The 15,544-nt window shown below is 38.5% G+C and overlaps 1 pseudogene; it reads left to right on the top strand.

The window, feature by feature from the left end:
- Nucleotides 1–9,243: 9,243 nt before the first annotated feature.
- Nucleotides 9,244–9,762, top strand: LOC116464302 (immunoglobulin kappa variable 1-39-like; annotated as a pseudogene).
- Nucleotides 9,763–15,544: the final 5,782 nt, after the last annotated feature.

The raw sequence follows: 15,544 nt of genomic DNA, 5'->3' as shown, positions 1-15,544 counted from the left end.
AAAATATTAACCATATTTTTAGGCAAGGTTATAGGGAAACAGGATTTCTCATTAACAGCTGTGAGGATGGAAACTAATACTACCTTTTTAAGAAGGATAATATGACAACATCTACAAAACTATCTTAATGTGTATCTTTGACCCATAATCCCATTCCTAGGAATCTCTGAAGATACACCTTCAACACTACAAAAATACATATACACAAGGTTATTCATTGGAACATTAATTGTAATGATTTGTAAAATGTTGACACCACCCAGAATATTCATAGATAAATATTTTGTTGAAATAGCTACGGAACATTCATGCAATGGAGTATGTATCAGCTGTCAAAAGGAAGAAAGTATCTATGAATTGACAGGAAGTTATTTCTCAGATATATCGCTAAATGAAAAAAAGCAAAGTGCAAACAAATATCTATACTGTGTTACCTTCCAAGTAAGAAAGCAGTGGAGATTTAAAAACAAACAGAACCATAAACGAAAACAACAAATTTGAGAGGATAGACAGAGTGAGGCTGGGAGGGAGTGATAAGAGGAAGGGGCTGTTACCAGTAACAGGGTGAAGGGATGAGATGACAGTGGTACAGAAGGGGTGGAAGGGGACACGTCTCTGAGCTTACCTTTTTGTTTTTGTGAATTTGTGTCTTTGGAGACTCTATTTATATTACAAATATTTGAAAATAATTGAAATCAAGAAAGATGAGAGGATCCAAATGGGTTACAAACAAGAGTAAATGAAACTAAATGTATTACAAATGAATTAAAAAAAATAACCTGGGGGTGGATATGGGAAGAAAGGACTAATCCAGTATTTTGACTATTTCCACTAAAGCTAATGACAAAAATATCTGTGATTCAATATTTTACTGGACTTAGTAGCTTCAATTTTTACAGGGGTATGTTTATGTATCTGCATACATATTTTTCTTTCTTTATTCCAGGCAATGGCTACATGAATTTTTAAAAGTTTTATTTTGATTTTAATTGACAAATAGTAATGTATATACATACGGGGTACAATGAGATGCATACCTGTATACATTGTCGAATAATCAAATCTGGTTAATTAACAGTCGTCACCTCCAATATTTATCATTTTTTGTAGTGAGAACATTTAATATATTTTGTTATTTTCAAATACAGAATATAGTATTATTAACTACAAAACCACTGTCATAAGGTTAACAAGAACAGTATGCCATGTTCCAGACTGAAGTATAGTTAAGCATTAATCAGGCTACATTCTGAGCCACTTCCCTTAGCTTCTCGCTAACGAAAAGTCAAGTTGCAATAAATACAGACCATTAACGTCCCCATTGTTCCCAAATACAACACCTTCACAATTAGGAGTGTAAAACCTAATCTTTGAGATATTTTCCCGATCCTGAATTCCAGTAGCATAGCTGATACCAACTTGTCTAAAGACCACCCCCATCCCAAAGAACCGAGTCAACATAAGAATGCAGTTTCTTCACCTCCCAGTCCCGTGACTTCATCCTTCACTCTTCAACCAATCTCTCTCCATCCAAAACCACTTAAAATCTTAAACCCCAAAGTGCTTGGGGAGGTAGATATGACGTTTCCTCCTGTCTTCTCATTTAATTGCCTTGGGATTAAATCTCTTTCTCTGCAGCAGCCCCCAGTGTCTTAGTGTATGTTGACTTGCCATGTAACAGGCAATCAAGCATGCCAGAATTACATCTATATAATAATGTCGCCATGCTATGCAACAGGTCACCAAAACTTACTCCCCCTATCAGACTGACATTTTGTACCCTTTGACAATGCAGTCCCTGGTAACCAGCATTCTACTTGCTATTTCTGTGACTTTCATTTTTTTAGATTTTTCTTCCTAAGCTTAGAACAAGGGATTGCTGTGGTCATGGCAGAAGAAGTTTGCCTCTGCATACAGTTTCCCTCCACTGCAAAACTGCAGCTTCTGCCAGTTGCATCCACTGTCTTTATGAATAAACATACCTGGAAGTGTTCATAGCATTTGCAATGAATTATACAAGATTTTGAAGCCCCCCCTCCTTTCTCTTCCTTTTTTCTTTCTTTTGTGCCATCTTTAAATTTTTCATTTAGCACAGTGCATGACTGTTGGGGCTCAATACATATTTGTTGCAAAAAGGGTAAAAAAAAGGTGTTCCCTCTTTTCAGTAGGAAAAATCTGGAGCTTAAATCTCACAAGACCGTCTTCTAGTCAGACTCAAACTCACATCCACAGTCACCTCCTGTGGATGGAGAAAATGTGACCTTTATGTGTATGTCTCCTCATACATTGAATGGTGGTCCAGATTTCCAGCTTCTCGGGATCTGTGCCCACAGGCTATTGTGTCCGGAGTTGGTTCCTGCTGGTGAGTCTCGCCGACTTCAAGAATGAAGCCACGGACCTTCCCGGAGAGTGTTACAGCTCTTAAACATGGCATGGAGTGGTAGGAAGCATTACTGTGAAGAGCTAAAGGACAAAGCTTCCACATCAGGTAAGAGCACCCTAGCAAGTTGCCACTGCCTGCTGGGGTGGCCAGCTTTTATTCCCTTACTGTCCCCACCCATCCGTTTCTGTCCTATCAGAGTGCCCTTTTTTCAATCCTCTCCACGATTGGCTACTTTTAGAATCCTGCTGATTGGTGCATTTTACAGAGCACTGATTGGTGCATTTTACAGAGCGCTGATTGGTGCATTTTGCAGAGCGCTGATTGGTGCATTTTACAGAGCGCTGATTGGTGCATTTTACAATCCTCTCGTAAGAAGTCCCCACTCCACCCAGGCAGTCCAGCTGGCCTCACCTCTCACTATCAATGACTGAAATGATCATTAGTAACAGTGGCTTTAGTTAAATTTATACCAGTAGTTACATACAAGGTAGAAAAATGGTCTGAAGAGATATATTCAGTATCAAATGAAAAATTACACCTTGTGACCCCTTTCTCTCCCTGTATGATCCCTTAAGATTGTGCTGAAACCTCAGAGCATCAGGTCAGCCTCATATTGCTCCTTCCTAAATCTTGGTCCCTGCTCAACCTGAGCCCATGTTTGGCCATCCGCGGGCATCCATGTATACAACTTTGAAGGCAAAACTCCCTGCTTGGAGTGGCTCATTAGATGAACAGGGTCCAGATAGCATTGCCAAGGAGGCTTACAGATGGCTTCATACTGAGTCTCTCTCCTCAGCCTCCCAGCATCACTGGCCCTGAAGGAATGTCCCTGTTATCCATGGCATCCAGAGCACAGTCAGCCCTGACCTGACTTCACTGCCCAATTCACAGCCTCATCGCAGATTCCACTGCAAAATAGACAGTGTCAGATCTCAAAGAGAGGCTGATTTGTAGGCCCGAAAAGCAACAACCCATTGTTCCCTCGATCTCTCTGGTGGAATTCTGAAGTTCGTCATAAACTGAATTTCTGTACAAACATACTCTCTTAACAATGGAAACTATTTGCAATATGAGAAACATAAAACATAGGAAAAGTTTAAATCTCACAAGAGAATCTTTTAGTCAGACTCAAATTCAACTTCCCTGATTCTGAACTTCCTGTCTTGCAGTCAGCTTCTTTGGGTCCATGTGTTTCACCCTTTCCAGCTCAGATCTTCTCTCCCTGGCTACCCTTAGTCTCAGGTTGTCCTTATGTCTGATAGGCTTCCACCTTATGGATGCTGTAAGGTTATCCTCTCATTTGCTGGATTCTCATGGAAAAAAATCCCTCCAAGGTCACATCCTGAGACTTCAGACTCCACTCTTCCTTGGAGAGCCATCCTCCATTTCCTGCAGGTCTGGTCAGAGCCCCTTTCATAGAAATGGAAACACTTACTTGAATTAGTTTCTGCAGAAGCCAGGCCAACCTCTAAGGTGCCTGATTTATGAAGTTTCTAACAGGAAGTCTGGGGTCTCAGGCAGGTTCAGCCCCAGTGGTTCAGGGACAGATTTCATATTGAAAATCAGCAGGGTAGAGGCTGAGGACGTTGGGGTTTATTACTGCCTGCAAGGTACGCAAGTACCTCCCACAGTGGTACAACCCTGAATACAAACCTCCCTGCTTGGAGTGGCCCAGTTGCTCAAATATGTTGTTTATTTGGGGAGCGGCACAACCGAATCTCTGTCTGTATAAGGTGAAGATGTTGGGCCGAGACGGACAGATCATGAGGTCAAAAGTTTGAGACCAGCCTGACCAACATGGTGAAACCCCATCTCTACTAAAAATACAAAAATTAGCTAGACGTGGTGGTGTGTGCCTATAATCCTAGTTACTCAGGAGGCTGAGGCAGGAGAATAGCCTGAACCCAGGAGGTGGAGGTTGCAGTGAGCCAAGATCATGCCACTGCACTCCAGCCTGGGTGACAGAGCGAGACACCGTCTCAAAAAAAAAAAAAAGAGATGAAGATGTTGGCGAGCTCAGGGTAACAGGTTGCATCTGAATGACCCGTCCCATGGGGGCCTCAGCAGTACACCAGGTAAAACCCGTTCATGGTCCTGTCAGCTCCCACAGCCTTGGCATGGCATAAGCCAAAGGAAAATAGAGATAATTCAAGTGCCTTCAGAGTAAGCAGACAGGACTGAGGGAGAATGGAGGGAAATCCCACCCTAATCCTCCCTGCCTTGCCTACATTCGACAATAAGACTTAAAATAGCTTAGTAGCCAGACAAGTAACACAGAGTTGTGTCAACACATGTTGAATATCCCTTGAAGTTTAGCTCTTTTGTGTATATTTTTAAGAGGATAGTATTTGGTAGCATTTAGAAACTGGTATTTTTCAACTTTCCCAATTTCCTTCTTCTCCTTTTCACTAGTTACCTTCCCTCTGCACCACATACAAATAGTGAAAAGAGCATTCTACACAAGCTATCCTCAGGGAGAGCTGGCCGAGGACAATCATTAAAAAGCTTGAATTTGCACCTCTAAATAGACTTTTGTGAATTCATGGAAGATGGAAGATCCTGATGTTAAAACTCTTTCATTCATTTTAATAACTTCTTGCTAATAATAGAGGATAATATTTGAAATTCCAAAAGTTGGATTTTAAAAACAAAAACTGGTATAAGCAGATTATAGAATTTATCATATATGCCACTAGAATAACACAGAATAATGTGAGATTTTTTTTTCTTTACCAAAGGGTGAGAATTTTAAAACTGTGGGCAGACTCCAGGAATGAGAGCATAAAGGGAATACAGTAGAGGCCAGCTACGGTCCAATAACCTGCACTTTGTCTTGTATTTGTTGCAGTTGTGGATGGTATTCTGTGATGTATATATACCACATTTTCTTTATTTTGTCTACCACTGATGGGCATTTAGTTAATTCCATGTCTTTGCTATTGTGAGTAATGCTGCAGTGAACATATGTGTGCATGTGTCTTTATGGTAGAACAATTTATATTCCTTTGGGTATACACTCTGTAATAGGATTGCTGAATCAAATGGTAGTTCTGTTTAAAGTTCTTTGAGGAATCTCCAACGTGCTTTGCACAGTGGCTGAACTAATTTACACTGCCACCAGCAGTGTCTGAGCATTCTCTTTTCTCTGCAACCTCATCAACATTTGTTATTTTTTGACTTTTTAATAGAAGCCATTCTGACTGGTGTGAGATGGTACCTAATTGTGGTTTTAATTTGCATTTTTCTAATGATAGTGGTGTTGAGCATTTTTCATATGCTTGTTGACTATGTGTATATTTTCTTTTAAGAAGAGTCTGTTCATGTCATTTGGCCACTTTTTAATGGGGTTGTTTTTGTTTGTTGCTTGTTAATTTACTTTCATTACAGATTCTGGTTATTAGGACTTTGTCGGATGCATAGCTTACAAATATTTTCTCTCATTCTGTAGGCTGTCTGTTGACTCTGTTTATAGTTTCTTTAACTTGTGCAGAAGTTCTTTAGTTTAATTAGGTCCCATTTGTTTTTGTTGCAGTTGCTTTTGGAGTTTTTGTCATGAAATTTTTACTATGGACTTTGTCTAGAATGGTATTTCTTAGATTTTCTTCTAGTGTTTTTGAAGTTTTAGGTTTTACATTTAAGTCTTTAATCCATATTGAGTTGATTTTTGTATATGGTGAAAGGAAGGGGTCCAGTTTCAATCTTCTGTATATGGCTGGCCAGTTATGCTAGCACCATTTATCAAATAGGGAGCCGTTTCTCTATTGCTACCTTTTGTCAACATTGTCAAGATCAGATGGTTATAACGTACAGCTTTAAGTCTGGGTTCTCTAACCTGTTACATTGATCTTTGTGCCTATTTTTCTACCAGAACCATGTAATTTGGGTTACTTTAGGCTTGTAGTATATAGTTTGAAGTCGGGTAGTGCAATGCCTCTGGTTTTGTTCATTTTGCTTAGGATGGCTTTGTCTATTCGGGCTCTTTTGTGGTTCCATATGAATTTTAGAATAGTTTTTCTTCTGTGAAAAATTTTGTTGATAGTTTGATATAAATAGCATTGAATCTATAAATTGATTTGGGCCATATGATCATTTTAACAATATTGATTCTTTCCATCCATGAGCATGAAATATTTTTCCATTTGTTTTTGTCATCTCTAATTTCTTTCAGCAGTTTATTATAATTCTAGTTGTAGATATCTTTCAGCACCCCGGTTAACTGTATTCCTAAGTATTTTATTTTCTGTGGCTATTGTGAATGGGATTGCATTATTGATTTGGCTCTCAGCATAGACATTGTTGGTATAGAGAAATGCTACTGATTTTTTACATTGATTTTGTATATTGAAACTTTGCTGAAGTGGTTTATTAGATCCAGGAACATTTGGGCAGTGAAGACAGGGTTTTCTAGGTACAAATTATATCAGATGCAAAGAGAGATAGATTGGCTTCCTCTCCTCCTCTGGTTAGGACTTCTAGTCCTATGTTGAATAGGAGTGGAGAGATTAATAAGCATCCTTGTCTTGTTCTGGTTCTTAGAGGAAATTCTTCCAGCTTTTCACCATTCAGTATGATGTTGGCTGTGGGTTTGTCATATATAGGTCTTATAACTGTGAGGTATCTTCCTTCAATGTCTAGTTTGTTCCGGGCTTTTAAAATCAAGGGATGATGAATTTTATTGAAAGCCTTTTCTGCATCTATTGAGATGATCATATGGTCTTTGTTTTTAGTTCCTTTCCTCTCAGATCCTGTCCTGAAAATCTAACGAGCCCTACTAATATAAAAAGAAGCAAACAACCACACATGTTCCCCCACATTGTGCTGTGAGAGCTGACCCCTAGGATCTCAGACATGCAGATCATATGAGACCTAATAAAGGGATTCTCCCAAGAGATTTTCCACCTAAGAATTCTGGTGCTAGCTCTCCTCGCAATAAAATATTCTCCGCCTCTGGTCAAAATCGACACCAAATGATAACACAATGGAAATGTTTAGGAGAAGAAGGACAATCACACTTTTAGAAAGATAAAAGACATGCCTTATGCCTGTAACAGTTTCCTATTGCTAGGGCAACTAATTACCACAATTATACCGCCTTCAGTATGATTTATTATCTATAATAAATCCTATCAAATGTATTATCTATAATTCTGGATTGAGAAGTCTTACTGAGCTAAAATTAAGGAGTCACTAGGGCTGTATTTCTTCTGGAGGCTCCAGGGGAGAAAATCAGATTTCTTGCTTTTAATCTTCAAGATACCCTCATATTCCTGGCTCCGTAACTCCTTCCTCCATCAGTCCAGCACATCCACGCAGGAAAAAAAAAAAAAAAAAAGATGTGAACTTACATTTAAATCTGCATCTCTCTAGAATTTGATCCTGGCAAGCTGGATGTAAGCAAGTTTCTCTAAAAAATCAGGCTCATGAAAGGCCACAGGAGGACGGTGCACAGGCTAGACTGCTGTGATTTAGCCACTGCTAGTCTTGCATGCCAATGCTCCCTGGAGTCCTCAGGCTCCAGTCTGCTGACGCTGATGCAATTTGTTCCACTCCCTCTGTTGCTGAACCAGGCTGAGACAATCAGGGCCAAGTTAGATATGTACAAAATCAGAGTTTAAATCTTTGTCCCATCTTATTAGAATCTAAAATACTTTTCCATATACATAAGCAGTGGCTTGCCAGGAGATGAACACTCTCCCTCCTACAGATGCCAACAGAGAGGCTGGAATCTGGGTCAGGATGATGTCTCCATTCATTGCTTAAGCGTAAAAGAGGAAAGTGGCATTGATGGTGCACAGCAGGAATATACACCCAACAGCTCCATGGTGTGGCCTTTCCCCGGTGCCTCCCCCTCACCTGCTCTCCAGAAAGCCAGGGTCTAGGAGAGCTGTTCCTGAGTTCACAGGAACATGCTAGTAGGGAGTAGATCTCAGAGCATTACTGAGGGAATATGATATTGGTCTTCCTGCTTTGGAGACCAGGTATCATTGGAGCCTGGATTGATCCACTTTTTCAGTTTATCGGAATCCAGTCTCCCACATTAGAGAGAGAAACGGATTTTTTTTAAAGTAATCAGATTTGCCATCACTATTCATCTTTCATGCTAATGAACTGTGAGAAATCACAACCAATGGCAGAAAAGAAGGCAGAATATGGAGCTCACCAAACCAAGAATAAGGTGCAGCTAGTCTCTGAGTAGTAAAAAGACCTACAGCTCCGAATAACGGTGTGTCTGTAAATGGTGCATGCATTGAAGAATCAAGGTATCATCTTTGCACATCTGCGGTGAATTGCTTGACCTAATACTGATAATTACAATGACTTAGGGATATCACAAAATTATTCTGAGAACATCTAACATGCTTATGATAATTTTTATTAAAAAATTAATTTCACATTTACAAAAATGTAGTATATCACAAAGTATCCCTCCCCACAACTGAAATAACTTCACAGTATGTTGAAGAACTGAGAGCTCCACCCTCTAAGCCTTTATAAAATAAACCACACACACACAAACACACACATACACACACACACGAAGAGATATTTTTCTATTTACTCCCCAGTACAACTTTAAAATGCGTTACTCCATGTGGTTCTCACAACCGCTTCAAGGTTTGGCAATAGATGCCCAATAAATTCTTTGGTAACAAAATGTCCACCTGGGAGAAATATATTCTCCGCAGATAAATCTCTGTTGCCCTGGTCTGCCCTCAAACACCTGGGAACACTGAGCCTGTGCTGAGTTACTGAGATGAGCCAACCCCTGCTGATTTGCATGCTCCCGGAGCACAGCCCCCTGCCCTGAAGACTTATTAATAGGCTGGTCACACCCTCTGCAGGAGTCAGACCCAGTCAGGACACAGCATGGACATGAGGGTCCCCACTCAGCTCCTGGGGTTCCTGCTGCTCTGGCTCCCAGGTAAGAAAGAAGAGCACTAGGAATTTACCCAGCCAGTGTGATCAGTACTGCCTGGGTCTTCAGGGATGTCTTCTTATAACATGATTAATTCTGTAAATATTTGTCTTAAATGTTTCCAATTTCAGGGGTCAGGTGTGACATCCAGATGACCCAGTCTCCATCCTCCCTGTCTGCATCTGTAGGAGACAGAGTCACCATCAATTGCCAGGCAAGTCAGAGCATTAGCAATGATTTAACCTAGTATCAGCAGAAACCAGGGAAAGCCCCTACGCTCCTGATCTATGATGCAACCAACCTGCACACCGGGGTCCCATCGCGGTTCAGTGGCGGTGGATCTGGGGCAGATTATTCTCTCACCATCAGCAGCCTGCAGCTGGAAGATTTTGCAACTTATTACTATCAACAGGAATACAGTTACCCTCCCACGCTGTTACAAGCCAGAACAAAAACCCCTTAGGGAAGTCGATATGTGAAGCTGGGCTACCCCAGCTGCTCCTCCTGGTAATTTGATCTGCTGAAAGCATTTCTCAGATGCAGCCAAGTTTTGAAGGTTTTGGTAAGAGGGGCCTGGGAGGCTCTCTGCGTTCTAACTCTTTCTTCCATATCAGCCCGGCAGCAGAGACATGACAGTGTCTCTCCTGACTTAGTAAAGGAAAGCAATTATGATACCTGAGGAATCAATTTCATGGCATCAATCAGTGTTCTTACATCAAAAGATTAAGATGCTCTACATATTCCAAGAAAAAACCATTGTAATATAGGGAATTATAATTCAAAATACAAACCTGAGGTTAGGGTTATCAGGGAAGCTGATGCTTGAAACAGGGGAATCTCTGATGGTCCACCAGAAGCCAGAGTGCATCTAACCACGAAGGTCTGGGCTGCCTTATATGTGGTCCTCAGACCTGTCTAGGAAGTCTAGATTTGAGGATGCTGATGTTCTTGGCTGCCTGCAGCACCTCTCCATGTGATTTTCCAGTTCTCAATTCAGTCCAAGGGCCTACCTGCAGATGTCAATGAATATTGAATCATCCTTTTCTGACTTTTAAATATCGTGAGAGGACATCTCATTGAGAAACTCTACAAGACACCATAAAGGGAAAATGGGTTTTGGGAGACATACTTCTAGAAATGCCTTTAATAATGGGGAGTTGAGAACTAATAGCCAAGTAAGGTTAATATTTTCCCAAATCTCAAAATGTTCTGGGTATGCAATGGCCCCAGAATACCCATGCATGTACTTCCATGTACTATTAGCAAGTCTGCAATCATTGCAAGCTAACTCCATTTAGTCATAAAGTAAAAAGAAAAATGAGAAACTTGCTTACAATACATAGCAATCCTTTGACAAACAAATGAAGATCCTTTCTTGAAAAACCAAACAAGAAAACCCACTTGTTCACATAGTGTACTTTTTCCTTAATGTGAAAACACTTTGCAACTTAAAATTTGTACAGATTCCAGCCACAATCCTCAGCATCACTATAAGCATATGGCAAATGCAAAGTAGCAGATGCACCTTAGATGGATTGCATGATACTCTGCTTTTTAACAAGTGTACAGGTAATCTGTAGCAGTTTTAAGGAGCTATGTTTTAGAGGACCTTTACTTTTGTTAACATTTTTACAATGAGGCCATTATGTTAAAGTTACATGTTGAAAACATACCTAGCCTTTTTTTTTCTAATTGGTGCAAAATTACATTTGAAAACATTTTCAAGATTGTAAAGGTTGAAAAACATAATTTTTCCATGGATGAATCAAATATCTTGATAGTTAAATGCAGTAAAGGTTTTTAGGAACTTTAGGAATTAACAACGTGAATAAAGTTGTATGCACCTGGGTTATAAATTAACAGACTGACATTTGCCTCTTCAACTTGGTTTGAAAATGTTGTTCCATTCCCGTTACTTGCCACAAGCATGTTGTACCTGAGGTAGCCCCTGCCTTGGTCCCAGATAAAACATAATTCAAAGACTGTAGACAAGCTCAGTGCCCTGCAACAGAACCACCCTGCTAAGCCCTTCTTTGATCAGTCAGATAATTGTTAACATGAACAAGAAAATAAAGAGTAGTGGTATTAGCCACTGAGTTTTGAAATATCATATACTTTTACGTACATTTTTTTCATAAATGAGGCAATTTTCCCAATTTTTAATCAAATACTATTTAGTTTTAGTTTCTTCTCAAAATCTTTTTCAATAGGACCATCAATTTTTATAAAATATATCTATCTATATAAGTGGATGTTTAAATATTATATTTCTCACCTTTTATCCAGGTGGTCAAATCAGAAAAGGCTATTAGCTCAGCCTGAGTGTACAATTTCTGTTCTTGACCACAGAATTTTATCCCTGTGTCCTCCTGTCTCATCAATCACGTGGACTAAATGAGATGGCGCCGGGCATGAGACTTTAAGAAATAAAAGAGAAGGCTATGGTCCCATTTTGCTTCTTCTACCCCACATGTGCCTGGCTGTCTGTCTCCCTTGATGCATGGCAGAATCTGGTTGGAATGAGAACTGATCAGAACTTTATCTTCTAACTATTTTTCACTTTCTGCTTAGTGATCTCTCCTGAGGGTCTTGAAGCATCCTCAAAGAGTAACACTCAAGTAACCCCAGCACTGCAGGTGCAAAGATGTCACAATTGCACAGATGAGTAGCACTCAGACTCTGACCCCTCAGAGTACTGATATCCATTCCTTGAAGACAGAGAGTGGCGCTGTCCAAGCAGGCAGGTAGCAACTCCTTGGGTAATTTTTAAATTTCCATACCACTCATTCTACACAATATTTTCATCAACCCAGACTCAGGACCTCTTCTCCTTAATAGTTTTGAGAAACTCTGTTCATGTTCCTGAATTTCATTTACTATAAATCTGTTCCTTTCCTTCAGCCAGTTAAACTATTTTGCTTTCCCAGCGTTTCTCTAGGACTCAAGGAAGCAGTTTTATTAATGCTACTCCAAATTCTTACGGAATAGTCATCCATTCTGGAATTAGAGCTTTACGCACAGCCAGAAAACACCCACGCAACAGTCCATATATTATCTTGGCAGGCCCTGAAGTCAAACCATTGTGGTTGCAGAGAGAACTTTAATGCTTACAGTTTGTATGGCATTAGTAAAGTTACTTAACCTTCTGTTGCCTCAGTTTCCGTATCTGCGATACTGTGACAATAATAGGTTCTACCTTATCGATCTATTTACAGTTTAAAAAAGCCGGGCGCGGCGGCTAAAGTCTGTAATCCCAGCACTTTGGGAGGCGGGCAGATCACGAGGTCAGGAATTCAAGACCAGCCTAGCCAATATGGTGAAACCCCGTCTTCACATCTTTTATTATGTCTATTCACAAGAATTTAATGTTTTGTGATGCTTTTTAAAAAGCATATTTCACAATTTCATCTCCAATTTGTTTGTTGCTGGTATGATCTTTTTTTATACATGGTTTTTATATTTATTGACTTTTCTAAATGTATTTATTCATTCAAAAATATGTATTAGCCTTTACTACATTCACCTGATTTTTAAATGTCCTTTGAATCCTGTACTAGCTAATAACATTAAATGGACTTTTAGAAATAAAATTATATATGTTCCTTACAAAAATTCTATGGGCATCCCTACCAGATTTAGATACTTGACTTTCTGAATTTATTTTCGAAAATAAGTTCTCTGTTTATTATTGATTCACCAAGAAAAAATAAATAAATATTTTCCTATTAACACCTTAGTCTCTACAAGTAATCATCAGCTCTATGTAACTATTATTGCAGACTACAAGCCCATTTGCTGATTATCTACTGATGCTCTTGGCATAAAAATGCAACACTCTAGAGGAGACCCGATGCTGTGCTGCCTAGATCGTAAGAGAGAGACCAATAAAATAATGGAGTATATACCTGAAATTTTGAATAGTCAAGCATTCCAGTCGGTGTATTATTTTCTCAGAATGTATTTCTTGAAGATTCAAAGCACAAAAAGAATGCAATTTAGCAAGCATTTACTTAATAGGGCAAGGATGATGCAGTGTTTAATAATGTACCTTCTAGAGCTGTGGTCAAGACAGATTTTGGTTCTCCTTCTCATTTCAGTAAAAAAACGCAATGATTTGTTGATTTCTCCCATGTGCCTAGGAAAGGAGCGTGTCAACACATTCTAGATATAACTAATTCTGTTATAGAGCAAAAACCAATGATATCTTCTCAGTAGCATTTTTTGTCTCATATGTAAACTTAGAAAATAATTATTAACTAATAAATAATTTTAGCAGCTTTAAAATTACGCGCTTTCAAATATGTTCCTAGGCACCTCTTTTCTTGCAGTTCATCAAATTAACTTGCAGTTCAAATATGAATTCACCTGATAAGAAAAGAATAGTGTGTCTTAACAAATATTACAGTACATTGCACTGAACCTTCTACATATCTAGGACTCAAAAATATATTTGACACATTTTAAAACATGAAAATATTATTAAATTAGTGCTTCACATTTAATTAATCTTTTAAGGTAATTTGTGCATTGGCTTTTTGTTAGACATATCAATTCTTCAATTTTTTTATTTCTATGTTTGAATTTAAATATATTTAAATTGGTTTAATAAAATTATAAAATCAAATTTCTATAAGCAACAAGGAAGTAAATTCTATAAAATATATCAAATACTGAACCATAAATGTTTGTAATAAACTCTGAAATAAAGATTACAATATTATATTGAAACAGTGGAAAGTTCACAAAGAAGTACGTTAACGCTCACAATAATGAATAACAAATTAAAGGTAAAACTGATCTGTATATAATCACATTACTTTATCCAGTCTATCACTGATGGACATTTAGGTTGACTCCGTGTCTGCTACTGCGAATAGTGCTGAAATGAACATTCACGTGCATATGTCTTCATAATACAACAATTTCTATTTCTTTGCGTACATACACAGTAATGAGATTGCTGGATCTAATGGTAGTTCTGTCTTTAGCTCTTTGAGGAATTGTCACACTGTCTTCCACAATGGTGGAACTAATTTATACTCCTACTAAGAGTATATAAGCATTCGTTTTTCTCCACATCCTCTCCAGCATTTATTTTTTGACTTTTTAGTAATACCAGTTCTAACTGGTGTGAGATGATATCTCATTGTGGTTTTGATTCGCGTTTCTCTAACAATCAGTGATATTGAGCTTTTTTCCATATAAGTGTTGGCCACGTGTAAGTCTTTTGAAAAGTATCTGTTCATGTCTTCTGCCCACTTTCTAATGGGGCTATTTTTTTCTTGTAAATTTGTTTAAGTTCTTTATAGATGCTGGATATTAAACTGTTGTCAGATGCAGAGTTTGCAAATATTTTCTCCCATTCTTTAGGTTGTCTGTTTATTCTGCTGATAGTATCTTTGGCTGTGCAGAAGCTCTTTAGTTTAATTAAGTCCCATTTGTCAATTTTTGCTTTTGTTGCAATTGCTTTTGGTGTCTTTGTAATGAAATATTTGCCCATGTCTATGTCCTGAATGGTATTGCCTAGGTTGTAGGATTTTTAGAGTTTTTGGGTTTTACGTTTAAGTCTGTAATCCATCTTTAGTTAATTTTTGTATATGGTGTAAGGAAGGGGTCCAGTTTCAATCTTCTGCATATGGCTACCCAGTTATCCCAGCACAATTTCTTGAATAGGGAGTCCTTTCTCCATTGCTTGCTTTTGTCAAATTTTTCAAAGATCAGATAGTTGTAGGTATGGAGTCTTATTTGCGGGTTCTCTATTCTGTCCCATTGATCTATGTATCTGTTTTTGTACCAGTACCATGCTGTTTTGGTTACTGCAGCCTTGTAGTATAGTCTGAAGTCAGGTAGTGTAATGCCTCCAGCTTTGTTCTTTTTGTTCACAATTGCTTTGACTATTTGGGCTATTTTTTGGTTCCATATAAATTTTAAAACAGTTTTTTCTAGTTTGTAGATAATCACAATGGTATTTTAATGATAATAGCATTGAATATATAAATTGTTTTCGGCAATATGGTCATTATAACGAAATTGATTCTTCCTGTCTATGAGCATGGAATGTTTTTCCTTTTAATTGTGTTATTTCTGATTTCTTTGAGCAATGTTTTATAGTTCTCTTTATAGAGATCTTTCACCTCTTGGGCTAGCTGCATTCCTGGGTATTTTCTTTCTCTTTGTGGCAATTTTGAATGTTATTGCATTACTGATTTGGCTCTCAGCTTGGCTCTTCTTGGAGCACAGAAATA

The sequence above is a fragment of the Hylobates moloch genome, unplaced genomic scaffold (genome assembly GCF_009828535.3).
Source record: "Hylobates moloch isolate HMO894 unplaced genomic scaffold, HMol_V3 SCAFFOLD_383, whole genome shotgun sequence".
Lineage (NCBI taxonomy): Eukaryota > Metazoa > Chordata > Mammalia > Primates > Hylobatidae > Hylobates > Hylobates moloch.
The sequence above is the reverse complement of the archived record's forward strand: the minus strand, read 5'-3'. Positions and strand labels throughout refer to the sequence as shown.